Source organism: Hyla sarda, chromosome 5 (genome assembly GCF_029499605.1).
Source record: "Hyla sarda isolate aHylSar1 chromosome 5, aHylSar1.hap1, whole genome shotgun sequence".
Taxonomy (NCBI): Eukaryota; Metazoa; Chordata; class Amphibia; order Anura; family Hylidae; genus Hyla; species Hyla sarda.
The window spans coordinates 243,858,430-243,869,714 of record NC_079193.1 but is presented as its reverse complement, the minus strand read 5'-3'; the positions used below and the strand labels follow the sequence as shown (position 1 = coordinate 243,869,714).

The window sequence follows — 11,285 nt, the reverse complement described above, 5'->3', positions numbered from 1 at the left end:
CATATGTGCACCAGGTATTGAAATATCTCCAGCCGTACAGAAGTTATGTGAGAACATACATTTCCCATTGATTTTCATGGGACTGTAAACAAAAACCCTGACACTCACGAATGGGGGTGGTTAAGGGTTAAATTAACTATCCTATATTTTAAGTGAGAGGATAACCAAAAAAGTAAGACTTGCTTGGCCCTTGGTGCCTATTCCCCAAACATCAATTCCAGCCGGTAGTAATTCATTAAAACAACTGGCCTGTAGGAAGCTTCAGATGTGGGTCCACCCGGTGCAAATGCAATCTCATTCTCTTTTTCCAGAATGGCAAAGCGAATGTTCGGATGACTCAGGATGAGCTGCCGAGCAGACGCAAGTCTTACAAGTCCTCCTCCGACAATGACAACATCATAGGTACTGAGACACCCGGTGCTCCCGCCAGGCGAGCAAGTTTTGTTGTAGGACCCCTGGTTGACTTGTTATGCCCTTGACATCAGGGTAACTATTGAGTCAATAACATGCTTTAAAGTTACATGTACCCAAAATGGTGTTTCTGTATGGCACCATTTAATGGACATAGTTGTGGGCAATGTTTTTAGCTAAACAAACCTCTATAATAGTTCATACTACATTTTTGTCAGATTTGTGTGGAATCTGACAGGGTAAACCCCCATATGGAATCAGTGGCATACAAAAATAGAGTACAACCCTAAAGACTTTTATGGGTATAAAATTTTATTACAATTTCATACAACTTGGAGACTGTCTGGAGTCATAATATGGATACGTGCATGTGCTACAGAAAAGGGTTATACAAAAAATAGTTTTTAGGGACTTTCATCCAAAGTAATTCAAAACATTAAATCTCACATATGGTATGCATTGTATAAATAACAATGTATAATAAATATGTAAACACAACAATTTAATGTTCTGTATTATAAAATAAAAAAATATATAGACAAATAATATTTTTATAAGTAAAATTAAAATTTGTCATAAATTTCCATATTTTTAAAACACAAAGAATTGTGGGGTTGTGCGACCTTGAACATATAACTGTGAATCTAATTTCTTTCCTATTACCATATCCTAATTATTCTTTTGTCATTTTATGTTGGTGCGGATTATGTTAGTTTTTCTGAGCCCTGTAATTAACAGCGCCGTTTAGTACTGCCATGTGACAAATGTGTTTGATTTTTTTCCCTCCCTTTGCTGGAATGTATTTTCACTGCTTGTTTACCAATAAAGTTCAAGAATATGGCATGCAGAGGATATTTCAAGGAATTTGTAATGCCCCATTAACAATGCTGAATTGCTGAAGTATCCTTCCAAAAAGCGAAACAAAATCACTCTTGAGCAAAATATCGAAATGTAAACAAAGGCAATTGTATTGAATCGCTGAATGAGCCTCTGCACAAATGATAAAAATGTATACTGCAAATATGCTGCAGATTTGCTAAGGCTTTATTTATCCAGGATTGGCAGACGGTGCACTCTGGTTAAAAGGACAGCAATCAAACAACAATAACTCCTTAATTGATACCAAGTCCATATAGGGAAACGCTTAATTATGTTAATGTTGCATGTCAATATTTCAAGGGAGTATTAGAATCAGAGTATTTATAGCTGGAATGAAAGTAAAATGCAATAATTCAAATGAAAATTAGTACTTAAACCAGAAAATATAAAGGGGTACTGACACATAAATGGATTGTAATTATTGACTGGAGGGTTCTTGCAGGGATGTATTAATGACTCGGCTATTGATATGTAAACTGTGGCATGTCAACAAATTGCTTTAATGTAATTTTGTGGTGTGTACAGTAATTGGAAGGATTACGAGGCATTAGCAAAAACTGGTATTAAATCTGTCAGGTATTTCTTTTTTAACTGGCAAATACAGAAGAGATGGGAAATCATTGACCATGCATTGTCATCAGTGTCTGTGCAGACGTACAAATCGAAAGTAGGGCAGCGCACAAATTGTCACATGCTAGATCGGTGCAGGTGTTTATTGTAGCTCCAGCGAAACAAAGAAAGCCAGCAACATTTCAGAGCGTGACGGTCTTTTATCAAGCTGTTGACGGGGAAAGTTAGGGTATGTTCACATGTACGCAGATTTGATGCGCAGGATTTGATGCACAGGATTTTCTGCTGCAGATTTCAATGTACACTAAATGACTGAGAACAGCTTCTAATCAGCAGTTACAAATCCTGCGCATCAAATCTGCGCAGAGTCCTGTACACGTGAACGCACCCTTAAGAGGGACTTGTGGATGTTTTACTTTGCTCTACGTTCGCTCTGGAGCCATTACACACAGAATATGGATCATGGAGGTGGAGTGTAGTTAGCCCAAACAATTGATGACCTCTTTATCGATTGCATATACTGACGGTTGTGCAGTTACTGCTTTGTTTAAATCCCACAAAATTGGTTGCTTTTTGATTGCTAAATCATTGATTGGTGACCGTTACCGAAAAAAAAGCTGACCATCTAATACAGCCCTAATACTGGGGATCCACCTGCTTCTACATACAAGGAGAGGACCTTTGGCCCCTTAAGGACGTAGGATGTATATTTACGTCCGTGGCCAGCTCCCGTTATGTGAAGCACACCCAGGAGCCGATTGGGCTGATGTCCGGTATTAACCCTTTGGATGCCGCGATAAAAGTCTAAAACGGGAGAAAACAGTTGCCGGTTAGCTCAGGGGGCTGTTCGGGACCACGGTGAAATCACGGTGTCTCAAACAGCTGAGATGACAGTGAGAGGCTCCTTACCTTGCTCCTCACTGTCCAAAAATGGTACCGATAAAAGCTTCAGATCACGGTGCAAATAATTTGCCCTAATACATCCCTGTATATGGAAAAATAAAAAAGTTAGAGGGGTCAGAAAATGACAATTTTGCACACACTAATTTTGGTGCATGTAGTTATAATTTTTTATAAAGTAGTAAAGTAAAAGAAAACCAATATAATTTAGGTATCATTGTAACCGCATGGAACTACAGAATAAAAATAGGGTGTCATTTTTACTGAAAAGTGCACTGCGTAGAATCGGAAGCCCCCAAAATTTACAAAATGGCAGTTTTTTTTTTTCAATTTTGCCCCACAAATATATTTTCTTCAATTTTTTCCATAAACTTTGTGGTGAAATGATTGATGTCATTACAAAGTACAATTGGTGGCGCAAAAAATAAGCCCTCATATGGGTCTGTAGGTGCAAAATTGAGAGCACTATGATGTTCTTCACTATTTTATCTAAATATGAGAGAGCTACATCTTCACACTTTTCATTACCTGTCCAAAGCAGTTTTTCAGAAAAAGCTAAAATGGTGGAACCAACCTTGGACTTTTAAATGACAACTCCAACTAGCTGGAGTGACTAAACCTAGATCAGCCTAGATTAAACTAACCTTGTTTCTACCTCTGGTTTAAAAGTTTTTTTCAGGATTGGAAAAAGGTGTCCAAGGGCTGTGTGTGGTACTGTAATGCTGGGTTCACATGTATCCGTCATAGGTGAACTCAGGCTAGATCTCGACGCAAGTGATGCCATAACTGATGAAAATGTGCATCAGTTGTCAACAGTTGTATGGCCAGATACAAGACAGGGGAATGCAGGAAGATGTGTCCCCCGGATCCTGTGCTGTCCGGCGTGTCCAATTATCCAGCTTCAAAATTGAGATGCTAGATGATTGTGAACTGTCCCATTCAAATGAATGGGATCAGTTCTAGCATCAGTTTATGTGAACCCAGCCTAACTTATTGTGGTAGTCTGGGGTGAAGGATGCAATGGGGTGTTGCGAGTGGTAGTGATGTAGGGTGCGTGTATTAACCCTTTGTTGTCATGACACCAGGGTGCCGGTTCCTCAATGCAATAGTCCTACCACAAACGATAGGGAGGAATAAAGGAATGTCCACAGCAGAAGTTGAAATAAACCAGGAATAACTTTACTGCATATTTTATGCAACTGCAGATAACAGACAGTCTTTTGTAGGAGGACCGTGGTACAGGCTCCTCACAGGTTTGCTGGGACTTCTTGTTGAATGAGCTTGGATTTTGCTAGCCACTGTGCTACTAAATTTAGGGGTAATTTGTGTTCAGTAGTCACACAGGATTTGTAGGTTTTGAGCTGGAGTAACTCACGTTTTGTGGCTGCTGAAGAATAGGCTTCAGGCCTAGCTTGAATTGATGATGAGATACAGATGCTTTCTTTAAGTGCCAGGAACAAGAGAGATGTTGCTTGCTTTGCAACCAGGAACTAAGGGAGAAAATTAAGTGGCAGCAGCCCCTTATATATTAAGGGGGCAGGTACAAAGCTCATTGGTTCTGCAAACCTGTCAGTCCTGACCTAAGGAACTATGGGTATGACACATGACCCAAAGGTCCTTGAACCATAGCATAACTATTTAAAGGGACATGACCTCTAAGGTCCTATACAGAGGTTTACTATAATTAAATATATAAATATATACATTTAATACACAACATTAAGAGGTGACTAGGGGTAGCCCTCCAGGAGAGCCCTACTAGCATGGAGGGACTCTGGCTGAGGGGACTTTAGACATAGGGACAGGACCAAGTCCTGTACCGGGATACCGCATTATCATTCCTTATAAAAGAACAAAACCTTTGTTTCCACTTTCAAACTATTGATTTAAACCATCAACTGTTTTATGATTGGACCAGCCTAGGTCCTAAGTTCACTTCCTCTGCACATGCACATTGCCACTCACATTCAATAAGCACCTTGAACCCTCTTTTTTTTCAGCATCTGCAGACTGTCGCTCACTTGTTAGAGACTGGTTTGAGAATTTCTTGAATGTGCTATGACTTCCTTCCAAAAAGCAGAAAATGACCATGGAAATGACCATGACTAAATATAACATTTCTCTGTTAGATCCCATGGACCATGTATTGCACCTTCTCAGAATGTCCACATGAAGTCTCCAGATGTTTTCCCCTGTAATTTAGTTCCAGTGTCCTGAGAACATGAGTGATAGAGTGATTCCTACTATTATGTAGGCCAATGAGTAAGTGAATAAGAATCCATGCACTAAAATTATCTTCTTATAAGCAATTGAACCTAATTAGGTGGACAGTTTGAGAAGGGAATCAAGGGAACAATAACTGGAGCTATGAGTAACAATAATGTCTAAGAATAGAACAGTAGACAGTATTTCATTGTGGACTAACTCCATTAAAGGGGTACTCCACAGCTCCAGCGCTTGGAACATTTTGTTCCAAACGCTGAGTGTGGGCGGCAGGGGTCGGGATGCCATTGCCACGCCACTCGGCAACTGCCACGCCCCCTCCTATAGACTTGCATTGATGGGGTGTGGCATGACATGATGTCATGATGGGCGTGGCCACGACATCACGACCCCCGCAGACAAAATGTTCAGAACGCTGGGGCAGTGGAGTACCCCTTTAAAGCATTTATGCTAATCTTTCTTTTGTTTAGAGAAGAGTTCAAATCCCAAGCTTCTATAGCCAGTTTGGATGATGTTGTATTTCAAACATGCCACTCTTCAAAATATGCACCATGGCTCCTGTGAGGCAAAGAAAAAAATGGTGGCATATATGTGCAAACCAGGCAGACCATATTAACCCCTTAACGACTACAGATGTAAATGTACGTCCTGGTTTGGCGGGACTTTGCGCACCAGGAGGTACATTTACGTCCTGTGTATGCCCCCGAGGATCAGAACCGTGCTCACGTCATACACAGAAGGTTCCGCCTGCTAGCAGCAGTCGGGGACCCGCCGGTAATGGCCGACATCGGTGATCGCGCGGATATCCACCATTAACCCCTCAGATGCCATGATCAATACAGATCACGGCATCTGCGGCAGTGTGGTACTTTGAATGGATGATCGGATCGCCCGCAGCGCTGCCACGGTGATCCGATCATCCAGCATCGCAGCCGGAGGTCCCCTCACCTGGCTTCGGCCATCACCCGGGGTCTTCTGCTCTGGTCTGAGATCGAGCAGACCAGAGCAGAAGATCACCGATAATACTGATCGGTGTTATGACCTATGCATAGCACTGAACAGTATTAGCAATCAAATCAAACGATTGCTATAGATAGTCCCCTATGGGGACAGAAAAAGTGTAAAAAAAAAGTTGAAAAATGTAAAAATAAAAAGTAAAAAAAAGTGAAAAATCCCCTTCCCCAAGAAAAATTTAAATTGTCAGTTTTTCCCATTTACCCCCAAAAAGCGTAAATTTTATTTTTATAAACATATTTGGTATGGCCGCGTGCGTAAATGTCCAAACTATCAAAATATAATGTTATTGATCCTGTACGGTGAATGGTGTAAACGTAAAAAATTAAAAAAGTCCAAAAATGCTGTTTTTTTGTCACATTTTATAAAAAAAAATTAAAATTAAATTATCTAAAAGTTTTATATATGCAAATGGGGTATCGATAAAAAGTAAAGATGATGACACAAAAAATGAGCCCTCATACCGCCCTATATACTGAAAAATGAAAAAAATTATAGGTGGTCAAAATAGGGCGATTTTAGAATACTGATTTTGTACAAAAAAGTTTTAGATTTTTTTAAGCGGTACAAAATATAAAAGTATCTAGCCATGGGTATCATTTTAATTGTATTGACCCACAAAATAAAGAACACATGTCATTTTTACCGTAAAGTGTACAGTGTGAAAACAAAATCCTCAAAAATGTGCAAAATTGTGGTTTTCAATTAAATTTCCTCCCTAAAAAATTTTTTTGGGGTTCGCCATAGATTTTATGGTAAAATGAGACATTAATTAAAAGTAAAATTGGTCACGCAAAAAACAAGCCCTTATATGGGTCTGTAGATGGAAATATAAAAGAGTTATGGATTTTAGAAGGCGAGGAGGAAAAAACGAAAACACAAAAATAAAATTGGCCTGGTCCTTAAGGTTAAAATGGGCTTGGTCCTTAAGGGGTTAAAGAAATCTAAGCTTATTTATATTTTTCCCCCACATATGTTTGTCATTTAATCAGAGTTATCTGCCTTCATTTTATATACAATGTATGATTATATCCTATTCAAATAAACATTTATGCAACATGCTTGCTTTTTTAATTGATATGCCAAGGTATATCCTTTGTGTTTTATTGTATATATTGAATACCCAGTTCCAATCCCAGTTGTCAATTGCCAAATAGACTTTACTGCACATAAAAATGTGTTACGATTATCTCTCTGAAACAAGGGATTGACCCCTGATGTGTGCATTGGTTTAGCCTTTACTCTCTGACTTGTGGATTAGATCATATCCAAGGTCGATAATGTTTGCACCACCAACATTTCTCCACTAGAATTCCCAGGATGTTTGTATGCTTTTTCTTTTACATTGAGCTGTAGGAAATGCTGTCATTTAATTGTGAGGATATATGAGCTAATATATTGACCACTTTAATGTCTAAGGATATTGTTTAAGTACTTATTTAACAGTGATGGTTAAATGAGTTGACTTAAGCCAGATTCACACACAATTTTAATGCATTTATTTTCTTTATTTTTAGCCAAAGTCAGACTGCAGAGACACGTTGATCTAGTATATCTAAGGTAAGCTGAAGATACCCTCCATTTAATAAAAACACAGACACCTCTATTTAATTTTTGTGATATGTGGTAATGGCCACAACTTTATTTCTTTAACACAGTCATTAATGGAACACAAACTGCATTTTGCTCAAACATGAAAAGATAATGCCATGCCAGTCACTGTTTTTTGACAGCGGGCATGTAAATGCAACTATCTTCCTCAGAGCAATACTACACCTCTATGCTGGGACAAAAACTAAAACCTAGTAAGAAAAATAGAACAAAGAACACAAAACACAGAAAAACACAGGGAAGAAGGGTACATTTGCTCTGCAGCTGAAGGACAAAGAGGATCCCTGTGACTCCAGGTATTTATCACTAATCACTGAAAACACACTAAAACATAACCTTTAACCCCTTAACGACCATGAGCGTAAACTTTCACTCATGGCCGGCTCCTGTTATGTGAAGCACATCAGGACCTGCAGCTAATGCATCTGGACCCGCGGCAGCCAGGACCCGCGGCTAATGCCGAACATTGCCAATTGGGCTGATATCCGGTATTAACGCTTTAGATGCCGCAATCAAAGTCGACTGCGGCATCTAAAACGGGAGAAAATTGTTGCCGATTAGCTCAGTGGGCTGTTCAGGACCGCCGCGGTGAAATAGCAGCATCCCGAACAGCTGAGAGGACAGCGAGAGGCTTCTTACCTTGTCTCCCTCCATCCGATCATCACTCTGCTCCGTGCCTGATATACAGGCTGGAGCAGCAGAGCACCGATAACACTGACCGATGCAATGCTATGGCTTTGCATTGATCAGTGTCTGCAATCAAGGTATTGCATATTATAGTCTCCTATGGTAATAAAGTAGTAAAGTAAAATAAAACCAATATAAATTAGGTATCCTTGTAAGCGTAGGGACCTACAGAATAAAGATATGGTGTAATTTTTACAAAAAGTATACTGCATAGAATCGGAAGTTCCCAAATTTTACAAAATGGCGTAGTTTTTTATTTTTAGTTTGCCCTACAAATACTTTTTTCTGGTTTTGCCGTAAATTTTGTGGTAAAATGATTTATGTCATTTTAAAGTACAATTTGTGGTGCAAAAAATAAGCCTTCATATGGGCTGTAGGTGTAAAATTGAAAGTGTTTTGATTTTTAGAAGGTGATGAGGAAAAAACTAAAATGCAAAAACTGAAAAACCCTCCGTCCTTAAAGGGGTTAATAATTATCAATAAAATAAACTTAAGGCTATCAATTCACACACCCAGTGTGTGCTCTCGTGCTACAGATAGCCCTATATAGGGGTACTGCAGACTTACCATAAAATCAAAGATATACCATTACAGTGTGAACAACATGAATATTATTACCTATCAAAGGGTGGGGAATAGGGTGGGGAAAGAAAGGGGAAGGTCCTAAGGAAGGGGGAGGGCCAGGCAGGAAAAGGCTCTCTGTCTCACTAAGGATCGGAGGAGGATAGTATTAGATTACGCAACCAGTATATGGATGAAAAACATTCAACATTCTTGGACAGAGGTTGTCAAAAAAAAAAATGCAATGGTCTGTATAGCATGTGGATATCCTAAGTTTTAAAATACAACAAAAGATAGTGGAAATGTGTGCAATAAGCGCGTACAGATCCATATATCACACATGTACATTCCCTGTACGGTTAATTTTGATAGGATATGCATATCACAGTGCCAGCAATGAATAACACTATCATCAACCACCAAATTGTATGATTTAGAATATCCAAGAATTTGCAGGTATATAAATCACATATGCATCGACCAGGGAGCAAACAGGTATAAGGTAAATTCCATGATACTCATCTATAGGTCCACTGTATTAGGTAGAATATCCCAATGCCTTTCATGCCCCATCGCTCATCAGGGGACAGATGGAGGGGCTAGACGATACAAATAAATGACAATCCATGGATGGCCGATGGTATACAGCATGGATATGACTGTGGTGAAGGCCCCCTGGTCTATGCATATGTGAATTGTATATCTGCAAATTATTGGATATTCTAAATCATACAATTTGGTGGTTGATGAAAGTGTTATTCATTGCTGGCACTGTGATATGTGTATCTTATAAGCAAGATTAACTGTGCAGGGAGTGTACATGTGTGATATATGGATATGTACACACTTCTTGCCCACATTCACACTATCTTTTATAGTATTTTAAAACGTAGGATATCTGCATGCTATACAGACCATTGCATTTTTTTTTACAACCTCTGTCCATGAATGTTGAATGTTTTTCATCCATGTACTGGTTGTGTAATCTAATACTATCCTCCTCCGATCCACAGAGGTAGATAGGGAAACAGAGAGCCTTTTCCTGCCTGGCCCTCCCCCTTCCTCAGGACCTTCCCCTTTCTTTCCCCACCCTATTCCCCACCCTTGGATAGGTAATAATACTCACCTTGGTCACACTGTAATGAAATATCTTTGATTTTATGGTAAGTCTGCAGTACCCCAATATAGGGCTGTCTGTAGCATGAGTATACACTTGGTGTGTGAATTGGTAGCCTTTAGTTTATTTTATTGGTAATTATTAAAGGTTATGTTTCATTTTTTTTTTTTTCGGTGATTAGTTTTGTGATTTGTACACTAAACAGCATCGACGGTCGGGGATTAGTTATCCAGGTATTTATCCATCATCACACCACTCCCCTAACACCACACCAAGCATTAAACTGGAATGAATATCTTCCTCAGGGAACAACTACGCTGCCACGAGTGGTGGACAAATATCCAACCTTGTCCCACTGACCACCTCCTACATAGATTCACCAAGGCACTCTCTAGCCCATCTTGAAGACCTGACAGGAATATCCAACCCAATCGTATTAAGTTGCACAACATAACTACTAAACTTCTCTGTTATCCCCTTCTAGCATCCGGTGATTCAGGACAACGCATTCTAATGCCTTACATCCCTAGAAACTCGCATGTTTAGGAAATGCTACTCACCATCAATCCCCATAATATTCCACCCTCCATGCCAATCAAGTCTGGGAACAACTTTCAACCACACTACCATGTCTCGAAAATGGCACAAGTCAGACTTAATGAGACATAAGAGCTCGCCCACCTTCACCCGGTCCAAGTCATTCACACCTACATAAACCACTAAGAAAATCGATGACAATCTTCCATTCAGATGTTTACAATCTCTGTGAGCAGCTGAATCCATGGCAAACTACCAGTGCTCCACCAGTCGCCTGATGATGCCCTATGAACAAAGAAATGTCCCAAGATCCACACTTGAGGAGCTCGTGCATCTGAAAAAAAGAGATAAAGAAAGCAACAACGTTTGACACAAATATGAGCATTACATCCAATTTCCATCTAACCAACAACTTTATATCCACTTCTCCATGCCTAATGCATTCACCTGGCAGCATCTATTTTAAACAAATGTGTACCAAACTCCTGCTGACTCAGTCCTAAAAAATATAATGCTAATTTAAAAAAAATAAAGAAGTAAACTGGAAATGTGTCAAATGTCAGTCATTCTCATGTAATCACCTGACAGCTGAATATCCAAACAATAGCCAAACATTAAGCAAGCAACCCCATGGGCATACACTCCCTCCCATGGCACAAATGGTCAGCCAAACACCTTGAGCCTGCTGGTCTGTCTTTAAGCTGCACACACACACACACTTTAACACACCCCTTGCTAAGCAGGACATCACCCCCAGCCAGGCCTCACGTGCACC

The 11,285-nt window shown here is 39.7% G+C and overlaps 1 long non-coding RNA gene across 1 annotated transcript; it reads left to right on the top strand.

Moving 5' to 3' along the window:
* Positions 1 to 308: 308 nt before the first annotated feature.
* On the top strand, positions 309 to 11,051 carry LOC130273912 (uncharacterized). Its single transcript, XR_008844176.1, has 4 exons — positions 309 to 402; positions 4,890 to 5,022; positions 7,515 to 7,557; positions 10,458 to 11,051. It is a non-coding gene; the product is annotated as an uncharacterized LOC130273912 (long non-coding RNA).
* Positions 11,052 to 11,285: the final 234 nt, after the last annotated feature.